This window comes from Callithrix jacchus, chromosome 6 (assembly GCF_049354715.1).
Source record: "Callithrix jacchus isolate 240 chromosome 6, calJac240_pri, whole genome shotgun sequence".
In the NCBI taxonomy this organism is placed as follows: Eukaryota; Metazoa; Chordata; class Mammalia; order Primates; family Cebidae; genus Callithrix; species Callithrix jacchus.
The window spans coordinates 52114186-52137085 of record NC_133507.1 but is presented as its reverse complement, the minus strand read 5'-3'; the positions used below and the strand labels follow the sequence as shown (position 1 = coordinate 52137085).

The window sequence follows — 22900 nt, the reverse complement described above, 5'->3', positions numbered from 1 at the left end:
AAACTCGTCTCAAAAAAAAAAAAATTGCTTGAGCCCTGGAGGTCAAGGCTGCAGTGAGTCAAGATGGAGCCACTATAGTCTGAGTAACAAAGTGAGACCTTGTTTCAAAAAAAAGGTTTATGTAATATTTTTTCTTGCTATGAGAGATCTCTAAAACAAACAAAAAGACCCTGCTTCATAAAAGAAAAGAGCTGAGTTTGAAGCAACTATTTTGGATTCCGAGAGACATCTTGATCAAATTTAGAATGCAGCAACAGTGGGTTTCTTGTTGTGGCCTTAATGTCATATTCTGTGCTACTCAGATTTTCACATCTGTTTCAGCAGACAAAATGCTGCAGAAATTTGATGTTGTACGAAACTTTCAAAGTTTTATGTTGAAAAAACAACAACAACAAAAAACCAGCAGAAGTTAAAACTGAAGACTTACTGTTGGAGAGGCCCATAAGCTCACTACTGTGTTTCGTGCTAAGCTAATATGCAGCGCATTTCCTGTAAAGAACCGTGTGACTGGGCACATGATTTATTCCACAAATGTCCCAGCTCTCTGCAAGGCTCACACATCATCTAAGAGGAAATAATTGTCCGGATGGAACCCAAACAAGAACGTGACACTGGAAGAAGGAAAGGGAAGTGCCTAAGGAAGAACTAAAACTGCTCTTCTGCACATAAATCCAGGGCTTTGGGGAAATGCAAGTCCCCCGAGGAGGAAGGCCACAGTATAAGTGTTAGATAAGTAGGATTTGGGGAGAGAGAGGAAAGCAGGTAGATGATTTGCACAGCACTCCACAGGTACTTCCTTACAACGGGCGAGAAAGCTTTTCGAGGGCTATGTGAGAACTGGCCATGAGCCTTTCTTTGCAAGGCATATGGAGCAAATGTCGTCTGCCACTTCATGTCTGAATTTTTTTTTTTGCTGTTGTCCTTGGTGATTCCTGAGTGTGTTCCAAATTATGCTGCTAGCTTGGCTTAGACAAAAGAAGACAATTTGATAAGAAACACAAATGTTGGACAATTCATGTTAAATCACCATCTGGCCTGAGGGAAATATTCATGTTAAAAAATATATATCATCATTTGCCAACTGGGTAATCTGTTATACATTTCAGGGAAAATCTGAAGTTGGACAGTTAACTCATACCGCTTTAAAACAAACATCTCTGTACCAGGATAAACAAAGAAAGGACTTGAATGCAGAATCCATACTAAATATGTCTTTTGCAAGTCAATTTTAGCGCCTTGAATAAACCAGCATTTATCATGCTTAGATGATCCAAAAAGTCAGAAAAAGCAAAGCAAAGATAATACAATGCTTGTCCTAATTAACGCTATTCAGTAAACTGAGACAAAGTATTTGAAATGAAAGATAAAATGGTTTCTTTATACACTCAAATGGGTAATTAATGCTTGCACCTCCCACTACCCCTGAGGCTCCCTTCCCTCTCCTACCCTCTACCTTGCCCTGAGAATGACAGGAAGGTGGTGGAAGATTTCCTTCTAAAAATAAATTTCATCAATAAACTGTTAAAAAATTAATTTACACACTACTAACTCTACACAGAAAGTGAAACTCATCCTTGCTCTTTATACTTTAATGTAGTATAAAGTTGGACTGTTTAAGTTATTCCTTCTTAAAATCATGTATTTCCATTAAAAAAATAAATCTTATTTTAATATTATTTCCCGAGATCCCTCCTTCATCCAAATCTTAGTTACCCCCATTGAAAGTCTAAGTTACACTTGATTATATTTTTCTTTCATACATTTCATTGTTCATATTATGCCCAGGTGATATTATTTACCTAAAAGCTAAATCTGATTTAGAGTTTTTTTTCCATAGACACTGCCCAAGTATTTCTGAACAAAACCTGGTGGAACATGAATCATATCCTACCATCTGGATGAATATAAACCAAATTAAGAGCTATATGAGGCTGCAAAAACATTTGAGGGCATCCTTGAATTTTGAAGAATTGATAATGTAACAGCCAGGCATGGTGGCTCCCACCTGTAATCCCAGCTCTCTGGGAGGCTGAGGTGGGAGAATTGCTTGAGTCCAGGAGTTTGTGACCAGCCTGGGCAACATAGTGAGACCTCAACTCTATGAAAAAATTAAAAAATTAGCCAGGCATGGTGGGGCTCTCCTGTAGTCTCAGCTACTTGAGAGACTGATGTGGGAGGATCAATTGAGCCCAGGAGATAAAGGTTACAGTGAGCCATGATCACATACTGCCCTCCAGCCCTGTCTCAAACCAAAGACAAAACAACAAAAAACACAAGAGAGCTCTCCTTCATTTACAAATCTCTACCTTGCAGTCATAATCCTTAAAGCAAAATGACCCCAAGCAGATGTGCTTTTAAAATACATCGTGCTGATGACTATTATGGTTCATAAATATTTACCTGCCTATTTTACTTCTCTGACTTCTCTCACACTGCATTGCAAGAATATAGCAAAGCCAACTGTTTTCTCAGCAAGAATTCTAGGCCATTCTATTTGCCCACGTTCCAGTACTTTTGGTTTTACTAGACTGATCTGCTGTCTTGTGTTGCTATAATAATGGCAAAGTAAGTATTTAAAATACAGAATCGCAGAATACTGGAGACAAAAGGGGCCTTACACTCCTCTAGGCCAAGTGTAAATGTTGCCAGGTTTATTTCTATGTAACTAAAGCTCCTTAAAGAAAAATAACTGGGCTTATACATAGCAGAGACACTTAAGAGCGAGTAACAGTTAACACGAATCCAAATTTTCCTTTCCCTACTCTTGAAAAACTAGACTTTTAACAGCATAAAAAAGCCCGAATACACACAAAGATGTATTATTCAACAAGTTAAAACTCTAGTTCACAAATTTACCATACCCTGAGTTATAGAACCATTTTTCCACCCTTTTATCTTTTCACTAGAAAGTGGTCCAGTTTCTTCAATCTGGCAGGTTACCACGTGCAGACATTTTCATGGGCTGCTTCCTGTTCCAAAACAAGTTTCTCAGTCATGACTCAATCTACGAAATATGCTCAAGCCAGTTTACTGGAACTCTCACCCGTTATGCTTGCCTGGAAACTGCAGAGCATGATGCAAAGATAAAGCAAAACTGGAAAATGGAGACAGCAAGAATTTGGATTATTTTCTCAAGAGGCACATACAGAGTTCAGTCAAAAAGATGTCAGAGAAAACCAGTTAATTTCCAAAACACCAGGTGATCCTACCTGCTACAAAAAGCACATGGTGCTGAATTATCCATGAGAGGTTTCACATCTGGGTCCCTGAGGAGTTTTTGTTGTTGTTGTTCTGTGGTTGTGTTTGAGTAGGATATGCTGCTAAGCTTTAAAGGACTTATGCAAGGGTTTCACTACTTTGCTGAGAGAATGGCTTGGTTTGACAAGCGAACATTAGGATAGTTTTTTTAATCTCTTCCCCATTTTTGAACAAGGCATGTATGTATGGAGTTCTAAATGCTGTCCTCACCTTTGGAATTAGGTCTTCTACTGCTCCTAGAGAATGATCCAACCCTCCCCACTCCCAAATCGACCCCTGCCATATCACCAACAGAACCTTCAGGAACATTGGATTCAACTCCCTAACCTAGTTTACCTAACCTCCATAGAAATTAACTGAGCATGGACTAACCAGGTGGCTCACATCTCCACCTTGAAGTCAAACAGCTTTGCCGCCCATGCTGGGGTGCCCTCCTCCTCCAAGGGAGTCCCCTATGAGGATGGGCACACATACTCCAGCACATTCACACCATAGGGCTCTCTACAGATACTTCTGCCACTTCTAAACTCCCCAAGTGATCCTTTACCCTCTCTTTTGGTCCTGCATTTGTAAAGATAAATACTAGTTCAATCTTTGAGGTCCTTTTCTGATTTTTTAAAAAGAGATGCAGTCTTGCCCTGTGGTGCCCAGGCTGGAGTGCAGCGGCACCTTCTTAGCTCACTGCAGCTTCTGACTCCTAGGCTCAAGTGATCCTCCCACCTTGCCTCCCAAGTAGCATGCATCACCACGCCTGGTTAATTCTTTTTATTTTTTGTAGAAATGGTTCTTGCTATGTTGCTAATGCTGGTCTCAAATTCCTGGCCCCGACTGATCCTCCTGCCTTGGTCTCCCAAAGTGCTGAGATTACAGGCATAAACCACCATGCCTGGCCAATTTTCATGTTACTTACAAATAGCTAAAAGTAATAATAAGTCCGTACAGTGAGTCATCCAGGCTTGGGGACTAAGTATTAAATGCCATTTATTGCTGCTAGCCAGAGAACTTGGGTGCTGGTGTTATGAATTTTAGATAGATTTTATTAACTATATTATTATTATTATATATAAAACACTTAGCTTAAAAAAAAAAAGATCCCCAATAGACCAAGGGATCTGTTTAATTTTTTTGTGTGGATTTTTTTGCGTATGAAATAAATTTTGAAATAATAAGCTATTAATAGTTAAAACTTCCAGGCGGGGTGCATGGCTCATGCCTCACTTTGGGAGGCCGAGGTGGGTGAATGGCCTGAGATTAGGAATTTGAGACCAGTCTGGCCAACACAGTGAAATCCCATCTCTATTAAAAATACAAAAATCAGCTGGATGTGCTGGCAGTCGCCTGTAATCCCAGCTACTTGGGAGGCTGAGGCAGGAGAATTGCTTGAATCCAGGAGGCAGGGGTTGCAGTGAGCCAAGATCGTGCCATTGCACTCCAGCCTGGGTGACAAGCGAAAACTCTGTCTCAAAAAAAAAGTTACAACTTCCTTCTAACAGAATGGTGGTAAGTTATAAAGGTAGTGGTCAAGTTCAACAAGATTAGTGTAAATATCCTAAGTAGATCATTCATCCATCTACCCATCTAATACCACCCCTCATGTGCCAGGGATACAAAGATAAGTAAGAGACCGTCTCTGATCTGAGTTATAAGACAAAGTGATGAGAAGCGCAGGCAGCATGGAGGAGGTGCCACTAAATCTGCACAGAAAGACCTCACAGAGGAGTTAACCACTGCCATAAAGTGTATAACTGGCCTACTGTGTCAATATCCTTCCAATAAACAATGGTTAAGCCTATTTTCCAAAGGCCCAGCCCACCTGGGCATTTGAAAGCAAAGGAGGCTATGGAAGTGGCAAGAACACACAGGAAGTAAACACATCTCCATTCTCTTTATGCATCCTTCGTCTCCCTGTTGATGGTGGCAATGTTTTCCCTCATTTCCCCCCAGAAGCTCTGAGTCTCCCTGTTGGTGGTGGTAATGTTTTCCCTCATTTCCCCCCGGAGGCTCTGAGTCTCCAGCTCAAGGAAAATTCTCATACGTAAAGAGACTTCCTCCTCATATTTTGACTTTTCAGTTAGTATGACTCATCCACCTCAGCCAAGATGGGAATTACTGTTAATGCCACACTGTCATGGAATGCTATAATTGGAAGGGTCCACAGGAGTCACCCAGAGAGCCCCTCTTATTTTGCAAATAAGGAAACCGGTCTAGAGGGTGAGAGCATTTGTGTGGGGTCAGAGGTCAAGGGATTATCAAACGACCTAGGGTCTACTTTTCTAATTTTACAACTCTTGCCAAGTTATTTGGCAGAGAGAAAAGATCTTTGCCTCACCTCAATTCTTTTTTAATTAGCATCTCTTGCTGTAGCCTGCTGGCCTCACAGGTACCTAACACCTTCTATTACAGCTGTGTTTGCAGCTTTAATAGAAGTGTTTATAGGAGTGTTCATGGGCACTATCTGAGTTGCACTATAGTAGCATGAGGAAGGTGGGTCAGGTATTATAATCTTTTTGTGTGTGTGTGACAGTCTCACTCTGTCACCTAGGCTGGAGTGCATGCAGCGGTGCCATCTCAGTTCACTGCAACCTCCACCTCCTGGGTTCAAGCGATTCTTCTGCCATGGCCTCCCAAGTAGCTGGGATTACAGGTGCTTGCCACCACATACAGCTAATTTTTATATTTTTAGTAGAGCTAGGGTTTTGCCATATTAGTCAGGCTGGTCTCAAACTTCTGACCTCAGGTGATCTGCCTGCCTTGGCCTCCCAAAATGCTGGGATTACAGGTGTGGGCCACTATGCCCAGCCTGTAATCTTCATTTCTAGATGAACACATTGAGTCTTCGGGGATTAAGCAACCTGCCCCAAATCACATATTTGTCAAGTAGGACTCCAACCCAGACCTTCTGACCTTGAGCCTAGGAAGCCTGTCCACAGCTCCTTGGTGTCCACACCTCAATAGACACAGTCTAGAAACCAATTAAGTCCCATGCCTACTCCCCAGGAAGGAAACAAAGAGTTGAGGTCTGTCCTCTGGACACTCAGACCTGTCTGCCCCAGACAACTTAACAGGCATCGAGCCAACTTACTTGCATGAAGAGAGCTTAGCATGGAAATCAGGACAACTCACTTGCATAAGGAGAGTTTCACATTGAAATCAATCCTCCCATAAAGCCAGTAATTACCCCATATTTTGTATGTCTTAAAGGGTTTTCTTACTATGGTGTGACTAAACTCCTTTAGGGCCTAACAATGGCTTTTTAAAAATAGATACCAGGTGTACATGGTATAAAATTTTAAAGTTGCAAAAGTAATCTTCCAGTTACACTCCTCCAAGACAATCACTAGTATCAGTTTTTTTGTTTTCTTAGGAAACATATACACATAATCACATATAATCATAGTGTCCCACACTCATTTATAATATATCTTGGAGATGGTTCTACATCAGGGCATAAAGTTGTGAGTTGTCCTCTTTTGTTTTTCTAAGATAGGGTCTTGTTCTGTTGCCCAGGCTTGAGTGCAGTGGCACAATCACAGCTCACTGCAGCCTCAACCTCCTGGGCTCAAGTGATCTTCCCACCTCAGCCACCTGAATAGCTGAGACTACAGGCATGTGCCACTATGCCTGGCTAATATATATATATATATTTTTTGGGGTAGAGACAGGGTCTCACAATGTTGCCCAGGCTGGTCTCAAGCAATCCTCCAGCCGCAACTGGGATTTACAGGAGTGAGCCACTGCACCCAGCCTTTGTCTATTTTTAATGACTGGACATTATTTTATTACATAGATGTACTAAAACATTACTTAATAACATAATTATTTAATCAGTCCCCCATCTGACTTTTCTTTTTGCCATTACAAATAATGCTATAATGAATATCCTTGTATGTAAATCATTTCACAAATGTGTGAAGGTATCTAACACATACATACTTAATTGCTGAGTCAAAGAGTATATACTGCCAAATAGCCCTACATATAGGCTGTAACTTTAACACTTGCACCAGCAGTGTGGGCGTGCATTTCTCCATGCCGTTCTCAAATCCTGTGTCCTTCACGCCTTGTATCATGTTGGAACATGGTACCCACTCAATACATTAACTGCTTATACAAGGCCTCCTACATTAATTCCAGGATCATTTCAAAATCGGACCTTTTCCACTATCTTTTAACAATAAAATTGAGGCCAAAGAAAGAAAGAAACTTCCACTCTAGAAGTGTCAGCCAGCAAACAGCATTCCTTTAACCACTGGTGTGTGCCTAGCCATGCTCCAGCCAAGATAATTTTCATTTGTGCCTTTGGAACTGGCAGCACGTTTTGTAGGGCAAGGAATGCAGAGGCTGGAGTACCTGCAGATAAGACTGAGGTTGGGCAAAGTCTCAGGAACACTCAAGCGTGACGGGCACAATCAGCAAGCTCAGCCTTTCTAATAGACAAGGTAGACTTGTAAAAGCTAGTCCAGCCAGGCTGACCCATCTATCGGCTCCTTAATTAAAGACCAGGAAAAGGCTTTCTTACCAAAGATGTATCACTCAGGAACAGGTGTTTACTGGCCATTAAACTACATACAGAACATCTAACTGAATAAGGAGAGCTGACAGTGATCATGGAGACCCCAGTCCAAACCCTAGGTTGATAAATGAGGATCCTGAGGCCTGAGATGCCAAATGGGCAATTGGCTCTAGGTCTCATCTGACTGAGCAGAATCCAGGGGGTGGTGGTTGTCACCTGCTCAACCTAATACAAATTAGATTTCAAGCTAGACTTCACTATTGCAATTTCTATTGCTTAAAAATTCATTAAATATTAGGAATTACTTTGAAAACTGACCCTTACAGAATTGTTCTGTGCTATTCAAGTCTTTAACCAAATAAACGGCCTATGAAATTCTGTTATGAGAATATTACCCAATGTCTGACCTGTACTCTGTTGTTTTTTTTTGAGACAGAGTTTTGCTCTTGTTGCCCAGGCTGGTATGCAATGGCATGATCTCAGCTCGCAGCAACCTCTGCCTCCCGGGTTCAAGGGTTTCTCCTGCCTCAGCCTCCTGAGTAGCTTGGATTACAGGCATGCACCACCACGCCTGGCTAATTTTGTATTTTTATTAGAGACGGGGGTTTCTCCATGTTGGTCGGTCAGGCTGGTCTCGAACTCCCAACCTCAGGTGATCTGCCTGCCTTGGCCTCCCAAAGTGCTGGGATTATAGGCGTGAGCCATTGCACCTGGCCCCTGCACTCTTTTTTTTTTTTTAGAGGACTTTCCTTCTCCTACCCAAAAGCTCTGAATACTGTGTGATTCTCTAAGATTGTGCCTTTTGCTCAATGTTATAGAAGTAAGAGCCTCCTAGTTCTCAGCCCCTTCAGGCAGATCATCTCCCCTGCCCAGCCTCCAGCATTACACTATCAGGAGCAAAACTGGCTCAAAAGTAGTGTGTGCCCCTAAAAACTGCCAAAACAGGCATGGTGGCTCACACCTGTTATCCCAGCACTTTGGGGGACCAAGGTAGGAGGACCACTTGAGCCCAGAAGTTTTGAAATCAGCCTGGGCAACCTGGAAGACAGAGTCTCTACAAAAAAGAAAAAAAAAATTATCCAGGCATGGTGGTGTGTACCTGTGGCCCCAGCTACTCAAGATGCTGAGGCACAAGGATCCTGGAGCCCAAGAGGTTGGGGCTGGATGTTTCTGCCGCTACACTACAGCCTAGGCAACAGAGCAGGACCCAGTCTCCATAAGCAAATCAATAAAGCATTTTCTTCAGTCTGGGTCTGGTGGAAGTTTAAGTTCTTTGATGCTCTGATGTCTGCTATGTTTCTAATGCCAAGTAAAACCAGGATCCAAAGCAAAGGCTATAAAGCCACTAGATCCAGTCCCCTTCTGCGAGAAGGTCAGTCATTTTATAGTAGCCTTTGTTTGGCCTTGGTCTTACCACTTGCAAAAGGCTGGAGTTGGGTTAGGTGACCTCCAAATCTCTTCCTCCAAATGGCTGATTCTATGAAGTACAAATGTAACTGAAAATAATGATGAAAAAAATAGGCTATTTTCATATAAGGTAGCACTAACAGAAATATAATACAATACACATGGGTAACTTTGAATTTTTTAGCAGCCTAGCCTCACCAACAAAAAAGAAACCAGTGAATTTAATTTTAATAAGATATTTCTTTAACCCAATATATCCCAAATTATTGTAACATGCAACCAAAATAAGAAAATTATTAACAAGGTGACAAAACACAATACACACTACACCAAATCTGACCCAACATGGTAACATGAAATGTAGTCTTACCAAAACAAGAAACATATATTTAACAGAATAATATTCTATACTACTTGTTTTAAAATGTAAATGAAAATTTAACAAAATTAAAAATTCAGTTCCTTGGTTGCATGAGCCAAATTTCAAGCTTGAGGGACAGTGCAGGATAAGCCTACAAAGTGGGCCCTCCATACTCCTTAGGGGTGAATTCCACTGAACCAAACTCTTCTGTTTTGCAAATTACTTCCTAAGGATATACTGAATACCAAGGGAAAATTTGCCCTTCCAAACTACCTGAAACAGCATTTGTACTGTTAGCAATCATTTGTAAAAACTACCTCAATAACGTGAAACAGCTGGTGTGAGTTGGAATTACTAGGAGAGCTCATGATGGCTAAATGTATCACTTTGTCCTCTTAAATTTAAAATTCAACAATGTTATGGTACAGATACTACTCAATTACCATGATTATTGCAAAGGTCATCTGAAGAATGGATAGAAGTGAGGTGCTGGGAGAGTACCACCTGTTCCAACTAAGGACATAAATTAACCCTGAGTTTGGAAATTGTATCTCAACTGCTTTCACATATATGAACCCACTAAATAATCATGTTGGGCAGTGGTTACCTGGTAAGCCTTCATATTAAGATCTGAGAATGAAAGATCAAAGTGTCAAGATTCTAAGCCCAGATAAAGACAAGTATGATATAGTCTAGTGATGTACGGCCACCATTTATCTCGTACTTTCTATGTGCTCAACACTCTTACAAGCACTTGTCCTGTGCCCTCCTTCATACGCACATCAATATACCCAGGTAGGTAGTAAGTAGTATGATCACTGTCATTTTGAGTAAGGAAACAGAGAGGTTAAGTACTTTTGCCTCTCCTCATCTGATAAATGGTGACAGTGAGATCCAACTCAGGTTTATCTTAAAGAACCAGAGTTCCTCTCCATTCCAGGCTTCCTTGAAGAGGCTCCACAGTGTGGTGGGAAGCACTGCAGCTTAGAAGCCAGGTGAGTGCCAAGTGGGGCCTCTGCTGCTATCTAGCTGTATGGGGTAACTGTGGCCTAGCCCCCTAACTTCCCTGTGTTGTTCCTGCAATAAAAGGTCAAGACAATACCAGCCCTTACAGAAAGTTTTCTATATGAAAAGCAAAGTAAGTAAATACCCCTTAAAAATATCGGACAACCCAAGGATGAGATATTAAGACTATTAATAAATTCAACTCCCGTTGCAGATGCCAAATGACCATGAGAAGCATCCAGGTTTTAGGGTTCTGGGTCTAACCAGTATATAAAAAAATAGAAGATGAGGCCATTACTTGTTTAGGTATCAGCTGTGCATGACAACAACCAAGGGAGTAAAAATGTAAAACATTTGGCTGTCATCTCCCTCAAGGGGCTTTTTCTTTTCCTTCATGCTGTGCCATTTGTTTATGGCCAAATTTACTTAGGGGTAGTTATTACAAAAGGAGTATCTTAAAACCTTTAAAGGGTTAAGAGGATGGCAAGTGGACAAGGCCACCAGGGCCAGCTCAGTTCATGTTTGGATTTAGCCTTCCACTGATGTGCTCCCACTCTCTATAAACTCTCTCTGTCCATAGACTTTGCCTGTGGACACTGGGTTTCTAGGCCCAGAACCTCAGAGTGAGAAATGCTGCCACAAGTGAAGGGCTGAGTCTGGAAAGGAACCCTAGGAGATGGTTTAACAATCTTCATAAGTACAAGAAATCCAGCAGACAGACTAGGGGGTCTTCCAGAGAAGCCTGGGCAGCATGTGGGGCCCGTGCTGCTCTAGGGCACATACCAGGCGTTGCTGTGGCTTATTCTTCCGTCTCAGAAGACATCAGTCTCCACAACAACCAGGCTCTCACACAAGGCCAAGAAGACCAAGGAGAATGAGAGGTTTATAGCTAACAGCAAAAAAGGGCATGAGTATTTACGCTGGAATTCAAGGAGGATTTTTTTTTTCAAGAAGAAATGGAATAATAATTATCATAGCCACCATTCGCTGAAGGCATGCCATGTGCTATTTCCTGTGCCCAGTTTACTTAGTTCATTCTAGGAAGACTATGTCACAGTAATCTCAATCTACAGGTGATGAAACGGAAGCACACCCCATTGTAAAATCTAATGACATAAACTCTCTTGGCCTCAGTTCTTCACCTATAAAACAGAGAGAACACTCCTCACCTCACAGGTGTAGTAAGGATTGCAAAGGGCAGAAGGGTTTGTCCGAACACTGTGTACTGTGCCCAGTGCTGCAGAATGCAACAGACTGCTGCTGTTACCTGCATTGCTAGCTGTCCACATCTGTCTGCTTGGGGCTCACAAGCAAAGCCCTCAGGAAAGCAAAAAGAGAAAATTGTTTTTTCTTTCCTTAGGCAAATATTGCTAATCATTGTAACTGGAAGCCAAGGATCAATCAGACTGTTATAATTTATTGAAAATAGTAAATCCATCTTAGAGAAGGGCAAAAAGACACTCTCTCTGTGCCACCTTGAGGAAGAAGAGAATCCATTCTTTAAGCAAATGGCAACTTCTGGCTGGTTTTTCCTCTCCTTTCCTCCATGAACACACTGGTGGATGAGTTTCTATTAAAGCACAGGAACAGCAGAGCATGCAAGCTTGAGCACAATCCACTTCCCTCCTTTAAAAAGGAGGCTCTAAAAAGTTCTTACATGTCTAGCAAGGATACAATTGAGAGTTACAATGACAGATCCTCAATATGTGTGCTGATGCCAAGCCAACTAAGCTGTCACAACAATGCTCATACCTTGGCAGGAGCCTGTTCACCATCTCCCTGCCTTCAACCTGTCCATCTTCCAATTCATCTGCCACAATAACTTTCTATCCACATCCAGCTTATGTGCCTCGCCCTTTCCAGAACCTTGTTCCATGGTTTCCAGATGCCCTGTACAAACTTAAAACAGTGCACATGAGCACTGAAGGCCCTCTACGGCAACCCCCAAGTTAACCTTGTCAGCCCAGTTGGCCCAATATTCTGCCATAGTACAGCTCATACCGGTACCATTGTTCACTTCCAGCTGAAGCCTGAATCAAACAAAATCTACCAGCTTAAAAGAAAAGTCTAGTTAAAATGCCAGTTCCTCCAGGATATCCTCTCTGAGCACCCCAGTTGGAAGTCACATTTTCTCATCTGCATTGTCACGGCCTTACCATGTATCACAGACTAGTTTATATTCAATAGCAAGCACCTAGAGAGCAGTTAATGGACTTACCCTCACATTAACTGAGCAACTAGACATCAGAATTACACAAAAGATGAAAATACAGTCATTACTTAGAAGAATTCATATCCTACACAGAGGAGACAGAGGAGGAATTTGAAAAACAAATGTCCCTCAAGAGTGATACGTGCTGCATTATCTTGGAAGATTAAAGCTTCATGCCCTGAAAGTTTCCTAGGGTGTGTAGATACCTGATAAAGATTTGTGGAATGAGTAAGTGTATATTATTTAGACTCACAATTCAGTATTTCATTGTCTACCTAAGATATATGGGGTTAGAATTCAAATTACTTAAGTAACAAAGATATCATATATGACCCATTAGTCATAAAAAATTATTTAATGTCATTCCCATTAACAATACTTCAAAATTATTTTTTGAATATGCTACTGAAAATAAAGTATATCTTAAGAACTGTTAACACTCCTTCAAATAAACAATAAAATAGATTGTAAGATAACAAATGTGATCATCTTCAAATATCCTTTAAAGAATTTTGCAATATGGATAATATAACAATCAATCATTCAGTTGCTGATTAAGTGAATTTTCTTAGAGGATACTAGCCATTTCCCTCAAGCTGATGGAAAAGGAAAAAGAACAAGTGGGCAAACTTACTTTCCGCCCACATTCTAGGATTTTTCTAAAGCCTTACACTATTATATGATCACAACCTATTTGGCTATTCCACAGCTGAACTTTACTCTCGTACCTCAGTGTTCAGACCTCTTCAAAAAGTACCCAGCAGAAAAGGTGGTTAAGCCCCAGAGAGATATGACATATATGACTTTAACTTCATCTCCTTAAAGATGAAAATAACAACAATGTTTAGATTATCCTTTTGGAACCAATTCCTTGCAGCCATAGTTCTAAGAAATGGCAAATTTCAGCAGTAACAATTACCTTATCAAATGTTGCTGTGTGTGAAGGGATCTGGACAAGTCACTCTACCTGAGTAAATAAAAGGTACCCAGACTCTACGTTTCTGGAGCTTTCATTACATTCCCTGACCTCTGCCCATCACCCGCTTTAGGTGAGGATAAAAGGTATAAACAGGCTGCCACCTGGAGAGATGGGAGGCTTCCCTTTTCCACAGAAAACAAGGAAGTAATATTCTGAGGTTTCCTGAGAACAAGCAGTAATGTCCTGGCTTCAAATGGTCTCTAGAAGTCCATGTACCACCGTGGTTCCACTGGGGTGGGTGCACCACCCAGGAGCATTTGGAATTGTATGGAGGTGAGGTGGCGGCTTTCCGGTTGTCACAACAATCCTGTAATGTGGAACAAGACTTCACTCTAAAGAGAAGTCCAGCCCATGCACCAACAGCGCCCCAACTGGTTCTCAGACAAAGAAATAAGAAAGAAGGGAGGGAAGGAGTAAAACGAGCAGAGAATAGAGATTATGGACAGTCAAAAATCCCAGTTCTGCTACCTGTAAGCAGTGTGCCCTTGGCCAAATGACTTAACTTCTTTGAACAGGTTTCAAATGAACAGGTCCATTAAATGGAGATAATACCCCCATCTCCAAAGATTTATTGTTAGGATCAAGTAAGAGAACATATTTAGGGTCGATGATAGTGCCAGCAGCTTTTCGGAAAATGTTCATTTCTCTTTCTTTTCTTTCCCATGATATTGCCAGTTCTGTCTGTATTCAGGTGTCTCCCATCTCCAAAGCCTGGTTCTTTTCACACAGTAGGAAGTGAACTGTTAATATGAATCAAGGTGAAAGATGAACTGTTTCCTCAGTCTCCAGTATTGCACAATTTACAGCATAATTGTACTGTTATGAAGTGAACTTTGCAAACCTGTAGCACAGAGCAAGAGCATGCTCCCAGGGCCCCAGACTTCCAAGAGTTCTGCAGGGGCAGAAGGGAGGGAGATGAACGAGTTTCTATCTAAGGGAGTCATGTCTACCCGTATCTCTCTGAGGAGGAAAGACTTTACTTCCCAGGACCAATGAGAAGAGATATGAGGTTACCCCAACTTTTCTTAGGATGCATTCCCCCTCCTTCCTGACCCTACCACCAAGGGGTGGCCCCTGGATCACAGTTTGGAAGGCACTGCCCTAGGGATTTCACTGAACAGGCAGCGTGGTAAAGAAGTTTCTAGCAGAGGGTGAAGGGCTGTCTCTGGAGGACAAGATACAGTCTGCACCCACAGGATGATTCTTACTCTTGGTCCTGGTCTTCACTTGGGAACCAGCAAAAGAACATGTGGGTTGGTGAGTGGGGGAACTGCTGCTGGCACAAAGTAAACAGGTCGTGTTCCAGTCCATTAGGGTTGATTTTTCTTTTCTCTTGAGACACGATTTTGCTCTGTTGCTGAGGCTAGAGTACAGTAGTGTTGATCATGGCTCACTGTACCTTCGAACTCCTGAGCTCAAGCAATTCTTCCATCTTAGCCTCCCAAGTACCTACAACTATAAGTGTACACAAACAAACCTGGATAATTTTTTAACTTTCTGAGGAGACAGTGTCTCAGTACGCTGCCCAGGCTCGCCTCAAACTCCTGGTCTCTAGTGATCCTCCCACCTCAACTTCCCAAAGCATTGGGATTACAGGTGTAATCCCAATTACACTGCACCTGGCCTAGGGTTGTTTTTTCTATGTACATTTTAGTTACATCTCATTGAGAATCATCAAGAATAAAAATAACTCCAAAAATTGGAAAGTTTTCCTATTGCAAGTAAGAAACTCTCATTTCAATACAAAACTCCTAAGAACAAACAAAATTTTAAGAAAAAATAGTTTTTTACTTGCAAGAGGAAGCCATTACTAGGATTTTAATGGCTAAAAAAAAATTTTTTTTTTTCGCTAAATACTCATGGTTCTTCAACACTCTCTAGACATAAAAGCAAGACTCCCTGGCCCCAGTACTACAAAACAAACAAAAAACAAGTATGGGTGCTTAGTCAGCCCTCAAGCACCTAAAGGCATATAATTCCATCATGTAGCATACCTCTGTGCCTGTTACCTTCACAAGAGGCAACAAAGAACCAGTCATTCTTCCCTCTTTTCTTTTTTTTTTTTTGAGACGGAGTTTCGCTCTTGTTACCCAGGCTGGAGTGCAATGGCGCGATCTCAGCGCACTGCAACCTCCACCTCTGGGGTTCAAGCCATTCTCCTGCCTCAGCCTCCTGAGTAGCTGGGATTACAGGCATGCGCCACCATGCCCAGCTAATTTTTTTGTATTTTTAGTAGAGAGGGGGTTTCACCATGTTGACCAGGATGGTCTCGATCTCTTGACCTTGTGATCCACCCGCCTCGGCCTCCCAAAGTGCTGGGATTACAGGCGTGAGCCACCGTGCCCGGCTCTTCCCTCTTTTCTAATCCCTTAGGCAGGGAATAGGTTGGGTTCTACATCCATGTGCAGTATTATAGTTTTAAGCTAAAGCAGAGCAGATAAGAGATTGTCAGGTCTGAAACAAAGCAAAATTTTATGTGTTTCATCAGTGGGCCCCCCACATACACAGTCAATACTGTCCTCATATTAAGATCATTTCTTTCACACAGACATTGAAGGTACTAATCTACTCTGAATGTCAGCTACATTCTTGCAAAAATAAATAAATAAATAAGGAAAGGACATTTACTGAAAGAAATGCTTTAAGAAAATACAAGAAGTGTACGTTGCATGTGGCCTAAATCTTAACTGAAGTCCTGTTCTGAGGTACTTTAATCATATGATGTATATCATTCAATACAAAACTCCTAAGAACAAGTAAAATAGCAGAATACCACTTTTTAAATCTTAAAGCAACAAACCACTGACGACTAGAATTAGAAAAGCATGCTTCCAGCAAGGTGACTAAATACATCCCACCAAAGGGGCAGTGGTCAAAGACAAGACTGGAATTGGGCCTTGAGAGCTCTGCCTGGCAACCTTGCGTGGGAAGGCCATAGTGGACAGTTACCCACTCCCTCTGGGCCTATCCCCACCCTGTCTGTGAGGTGGGTGTATAGGGCTGGGGCTAAGCCAGCTTCAGAAGCCTTCCAAGCACCATACCATCAAGTCTCTCAGGTGGGATTGCTGTGCTGTGGTGTGCGCACCCACACACAACTTGCCAACAGTTTGGAAGTTAGCCCGTTTCCAAATATGTCAACCAAAAAGCCATTCAGGTAAGCATAAGTGGGAGCCACTATATAGTGCGACTTTATCAGGCAGATACAGAGAACCAAAAAATGAAGTTGCTAAAAGTTGCCACGGAGATTGAAAAGTCTTTTGTTTTTAATGAAGATAAAATGTGGCCCAGGAACACAGCTTCTTCCTAGAGTAAGACAGTGTTTGGTCCTGGCCTCCAGGATCTCCAATACCTATCCCAAGCTTTAGAGCATTCTGTCCTCACTGCCTGCTCTCACTGCTATTTCCAAATACTCTAGACTGCAAGTCATCACAGGCCACATTCCTGAAAAAACACGGAACAATCCTACTGACCCACTTCAGGGAAGCCCTTTCATAAGAAAGTTACCCAAATCTTCCAGAGGGGTTTAATGAGCTCAAGTTATATATATTTAGTGAGTTTCAAACACTTGTCAGGCACCTTGAAACACAGTTCCCAAATTTAGGTGTTAATTGAAGGCTGTGAAGGGCAGTGATCAAAGACCAAAGCACTTGCTTTCATGATTTAAATAAGACATCCTAACCAGATTTTCTAAATCACTATATACTTCAATGGGTACCAAGCAGTGAGATGGGTTCCCTAGGGCAGGGGTCCCACCAATAGGCTGTGGACTGGCCAGTGGCCTGTTAGGAACTGGGCTGCACCACAGGATGTGAGTAGCAGGCCAGCATTCCTGCCTGAGCTCAGGCAGATCAGCAGCAGCATTAGATGCTCAGAGAAGCCCGAACCCTGTTGTGAACTGAGCATGTAAGGGATCTAGGTTGCCGGCTTCTTATGGGAATCCAATACCTGATGATCTGAGGTGGAACAGTTTCATCCCGAAACCATCCTCTACCCCTTCTATGGAAAAATTGTCTTCCACAAAACCAGTCCCTGGTGCCAAAAAGGTTGCAGACTGATGCCCAAGGGCACTGGCTCTCAAACCTGACTGCACATTGGAATCCCTTCAGAAGCTTTAAAAAACAGTGATGTTGGCTAGGCACGGTGGCTCATGTCTGTAATCCCAGCAGTTTGGAAGGCTGAGGCGGGTGGATCATGAAGTCAAGAGAACAAGATCATCGTGGCCAACATGGTGAAACCCTGTCTCTACTAAAAATACAAAAATTAGCTGGATGTGGTAGCGCGCACCTGTAGTCCCAGCTGCTTGGGAGGCTGAGGCAGGAGAATTGCTTGAAGCCAAGAGGCAGAGGTTGCAGTGAGCCAAGATCACACCACTGCACTCAAGCCTAGCAACATAGCAAGACTCTGCCTCCAAAAAAAAAGTGATGCCTGGACCCCAGCCCCAGAAATTTTGATTTCACGAGGGATATGGCCCAGGCGTCAGTTTTTAAAATACTGATGGTGAGTCTAACATACAACAGTTTGAAAACCACTGCTGTAAGAAACAAACGGAAATATAAGGAGTGGAAACAACACAAATGATCATCAATAGATAAATAAAATGTGGAATAACCACACAATGGAATAGTATGCAGTCACAAAAAGGAATGAAGCTATTGCTATATGTTGCAACACGTTTAAACCTTGAAAACATAATGCTGTGAAAGAAGCCAGCAACAAAAGTATAAATGTTGTATGATTCCATTCACATTCTATTATATTTACATGGCACATCCAGAATAGGCAAATCCATAGGTACAGAAAATAACTGAGTAGTTACCAGGGGCCAGGAGAGTTGAGGGGAAATGGGAAGTGACTGCTAATGGGTATGGGGTTTTTTTTGAGGGTGATGAAAATTGATTACAGTGATGGTTGTATAATCCTATGAATAAACCACTACGTTCATAGGGTTGCATAACCCTGAATTGGTTTAAATGGGTGAATTGTATAGCATGTAAATTATATCTTACTTTAAAACACATATATGTCTATAAATTTTTTTTTCTTTTCTTTTTTTTTTTTTTAAAGATGGGGTTTCACCATGTTGGCCAGGCTTGTCTTGAACTCCTGACCTCAGGTGATCCACCCACCTTGGCCTCCCAAAATGCTAGGTTTATAGGCTTGAGCCACCACACCCTGCTATGTCTATAAATTCTATGCACAGCTTTCAAGGAGCTTACCATCTACTATAGAGGAAAAAAAACAGATACATAGGTAAGACAAGTATCAATTTCAAATGCTATTAAAGAGAATCACCTAATACAGAAAGTAAAAACTAAACTCAGAGAAGGCATCAAAGCCAAAGTGATTCCTATTTTTCTTTTCTTATTCTTCTTCTCTGATTTGAAAAAGCAATAGAGTTTGGATCCCATCAGTTATAGCTGATAATACAAGCCCTAAAGGGTCAGTTTTAACCTTATTTGGAATGGCTATTTAGCATTGTCTTAGAATTTTAAAAAAATTATTCAGAAAACAGACTACTGATGGACTATAACAACTCTCAAGAGTCAACTATCAACAGGGCCTTTGAAAGATGGACTTGGAGGCCATTTGGAATGGCTATTTAGCATTGCCTTAGAATTAAAAAAAAATTATTCAGAATACAGGCTGTTAATGGTCTGTAATAACTCTCAAGAGTCAAGTATCAACAGGGGCTTTGAAAGATGGACTTGGAGACTGAGCGTGGTGGCTCACAACTGTAATCCCAGCACTTTGGGAGGCCAAGGCAAGCGGATCACCTGAGGTCAAGAGTTCGAGATCAGCCAGGCCAACATAATGAAACCCCCTCTACTAAAAATACAAAAATTAGCTGGGCGTGGTGGCGCACACCTGTAATCCCAGCTACTCAGGAGGACTGAGGCAGGAGAATCACTTGAACTCGGGAGGCAGAGGTTGCAGTGCCCAGATTGTACCAATCAATGCATTCCAGCCTCGGTGGTGACCAAGCGAGACTCCATCTCAAAAAAAAAAAAAAAAAAAAAAAAAAGAAAAAGATGAACTAGGTGCTGTAAGTCTTACTTATGCACTGGACTTGTCTTTACTAGTACCAACAGTTTGGACCAAATGAACAAGCTCACATACACAAAAATTTTTAAACACCAGGATTTTAAACACCAGGATTTGCAACACACCAGGATTTGCAACACAGTACATATGCCATAAACACAAATGATTAAAAATGCCTCCCCTACTCAAAGTTCTTAATATACTTCATAGTAACAGTTTTTACTATAAATAAAAAGGTATTTATTATGGCAGGAGCTGACACATAGAAGGCTCAAACTTTAGGTAGCACAAGATTTTGCTTAACAGTCTTGTTTTGAGATCTAAGGTAGTTTGGAATAAGAAAACTATCTGTTTCTGAATGTTAGTATTTAATATTATACACTTGAACATATTTTTGCTTTTATTTCAGAAAACATTATCAATTGAATAAATCTTGGCCTTTACCCTAAAGCCCTCTTAAAAAATGTTTGTTGGTGCTTATTTAAAAGCAGGTAGCAGTGACATTTCAATAGCTCCTAGAAATCAGGTTATCAAAAAATAAACTCTTAGCCGGGCGCGGTGGCTCACGACTGTAATTCCAGCAGTTTGGAAGGCTGAGGCGGGCGGATCATGAGGTCAAGAGATCAAGACCATCCAGGCCAACATGGTGAAACCCTGTCTCTACTAAAAATACAAAAATTAGCTGGGCGTGGTGGCACGTGCCTATAGTCCCAGCTACTGGGAGGCGGAGGCAGGAGAATGGCTTGAACCCCAGAGGTGGAGGTTGCAGTGAGCCAAGACCATGCCACTGCACTCCAGCCTGGCAACGGAGCCAGACTCCATCTCTAAAAATAAACAAACAAACAAACTCTATTCTCTATTTATGGTAAACTTCTAATGAATATACATTTCTACAGTCAGAGATGAAGACAAGCAGGTTAAAAATTACATCTAGTTAACTTGTCCTCCTCTACCCTGGTGTGCAACAGATTTCAGTACATTTTCAGAAAGTGACTGGACCAGGCACTTAAATACCCTGAGGCTACCCTGGACCAACTTTTTGGCAAATCATCCATCAGATCTTTTAAGTCCTACAGCATACTTAATTCTGACAAATAAGACAATAATTCCAAAACCAACTTGTTTAACAGTAAAGACTAAGAAAGCGTTTAATTTTGAGAGGTACTATTCTCAAAGACTCAAGTAAACTTTGACTAGATAAGACTTGGGCCCGTATGCTTGCTATAGTACAGAGGTGCTGAAACATGAGATTAGGGTTGATTTTGCACCATCAGGTTTCTGCTAGCTGTTTTCAACACAAATTCTCCGCATTCTGCTCTCTTTCCTTCAACCTGGTTTAACCCTGTCACATTCTTCACCATATTCTTACTACCAAACTTATCTTTGAGCACTACTTCAAAACAAAAAGAGCCAACGGAACAGAAGAGATGTAGCAACTAGCAAGGCAAACAAAGGCAAAGACTTCAGTAGCTAAGAGATTTAATTAACAAAAACGGGAAACGATTCCTGAAAAATGTGAGGCAGAATCCCGGACATTGCCAAAGCCCCAGTAATTTTTTAAAAAACTATTAAGAAACAGGCTGGGCGTGGTGGTTCTCGCCTGTAATCCCAGTACTTTGGGAGGCTGAGCCTGGTGGATCATCTCAGGTCAGGGGTTCAAGGCCAGCCCAGCGTGGCCAACATGGTGAAATCCCTAAAACCTCTACTAAACCTCTACTAAAACAAAAATGAGCCAGGCGTTGTGGTGGGTGCTTATAATCCCAGCTACTCGGGAGGCTGAGGCAGGACAATCACTTGAACCCGGGAAGTGGAGGTTGCAGTGAGCCAAGATCAGGCCACTGCACTCCAGCCTGGGCAACACAGCAAAGCTCCGTCTCAGAAAAAAAAGACAGAAACAGTCCTGCCCCTCTAAATTGAACCCAGGAAGGCCTCTGTGTCTTCCTTAAAAAGGACCACAGAGGGTAATTCCATTGATGGGTTGTATTCACTCTCCTTATATTTAACAAGGTCCACCTCCTACCTCACATACAGTGATTGTCTTGCTAAATGGAAAAGCTACAGACATTAATCTTTTACATTCCAGCCTCTCCTTCCCCCAGAATAGGCAAATCTCAACTTACCCACTTTTGAAAGTGTGAGCTTTTCTTCCTATTTAAAGTTTAAGGAGTTTTGGTACAGTCTGGAAGTGGTCATTAGGAGCCCCCAGGAGTCAAACCTGTTTGAATGCTACCTTGGCCACTCAATAGTCTGGTCATCTTAGCAGGTCTCGGCCTTTCTCTATGCTTCTTTCCTAACCTAATGCCTGATCTAACTATTCTCCCTGGTTTTCCCAACCTGGAAACCAGGGATAATAGTATTTCCCATGAGGTTACTGTAAAATTATGCATGTGAAACAATTATGTCCGGCACCCAGGGAAGTGCCCAGTAACTTACTGTTATTAACTTAGTGCCAAATTCTTCCTGCATACTGAAAAGTTAACCCAGGTTCAAGGAACAGTTAAGGAGGAAATACTGACGCAAAACCCCCTTTAAATGTCTTCAGTCAGGACAGAGGAAATTCCCAGAAGAAAAACATACTTGTTGGGTTCCTTTTTTTCATGCACTTTGTTAAACATGATTTATCCTCAATAAAAAGAAATATTAAGAAAAATGATATATTTCACTTTCAACTTTTTCTGGTAATCCTAAAGACAGAGTCAGTTTTCCCCTCCGCATTGCTTTTAAGGACCCAGGGCAAGAAAGAAAGATTTCAAAATGGCCCAGGTTATTTTTAATGCAGAAAAGACTGATAGGAGTTATGCATTTATTCTTCTACATGCTACTTCCACAATCTCTCTAGAGATTTTTCACATATCTAAAAAGTCAAGCTATTCTTTGCTTAACATTTATACAGGAGATGAGAGAGAGGTCTGTTCTATTTTTCTTTTGTTTGACTTAAAAATATTCTTATCAGTCTAGTTCAATACCAACCTCATCCTTCATCTAGGAAAGTGCTTTATTTCTCCAAGACACCCTTTTAAAGAGTAATGGATGGTACCTTCCACCTAATGGAGATACTGAATCTAAGGTTCTCCTTACTGGCCTGATTATCAACATATCCTCTGCACAGAAGGTGAAAAACTA

At 41.6% G+C, this 22900-nt stretch overlaps 1 protein-coding gene across 3 annotated transcripts in view; it reads right to left on the bottom strand.

Annotated features, from left to right (window-relative positions):
- The window catches only part of NFE2L2 (NFE2 like bZIP transcription factor 2), a 160823-nt gene that overhangs the window by 9033 nt on the left and 128890 nt on the right, over positions 1 to 22900 (bottom strand). The gene's annotated exons all lie outside the window — the stretch shown is intronic.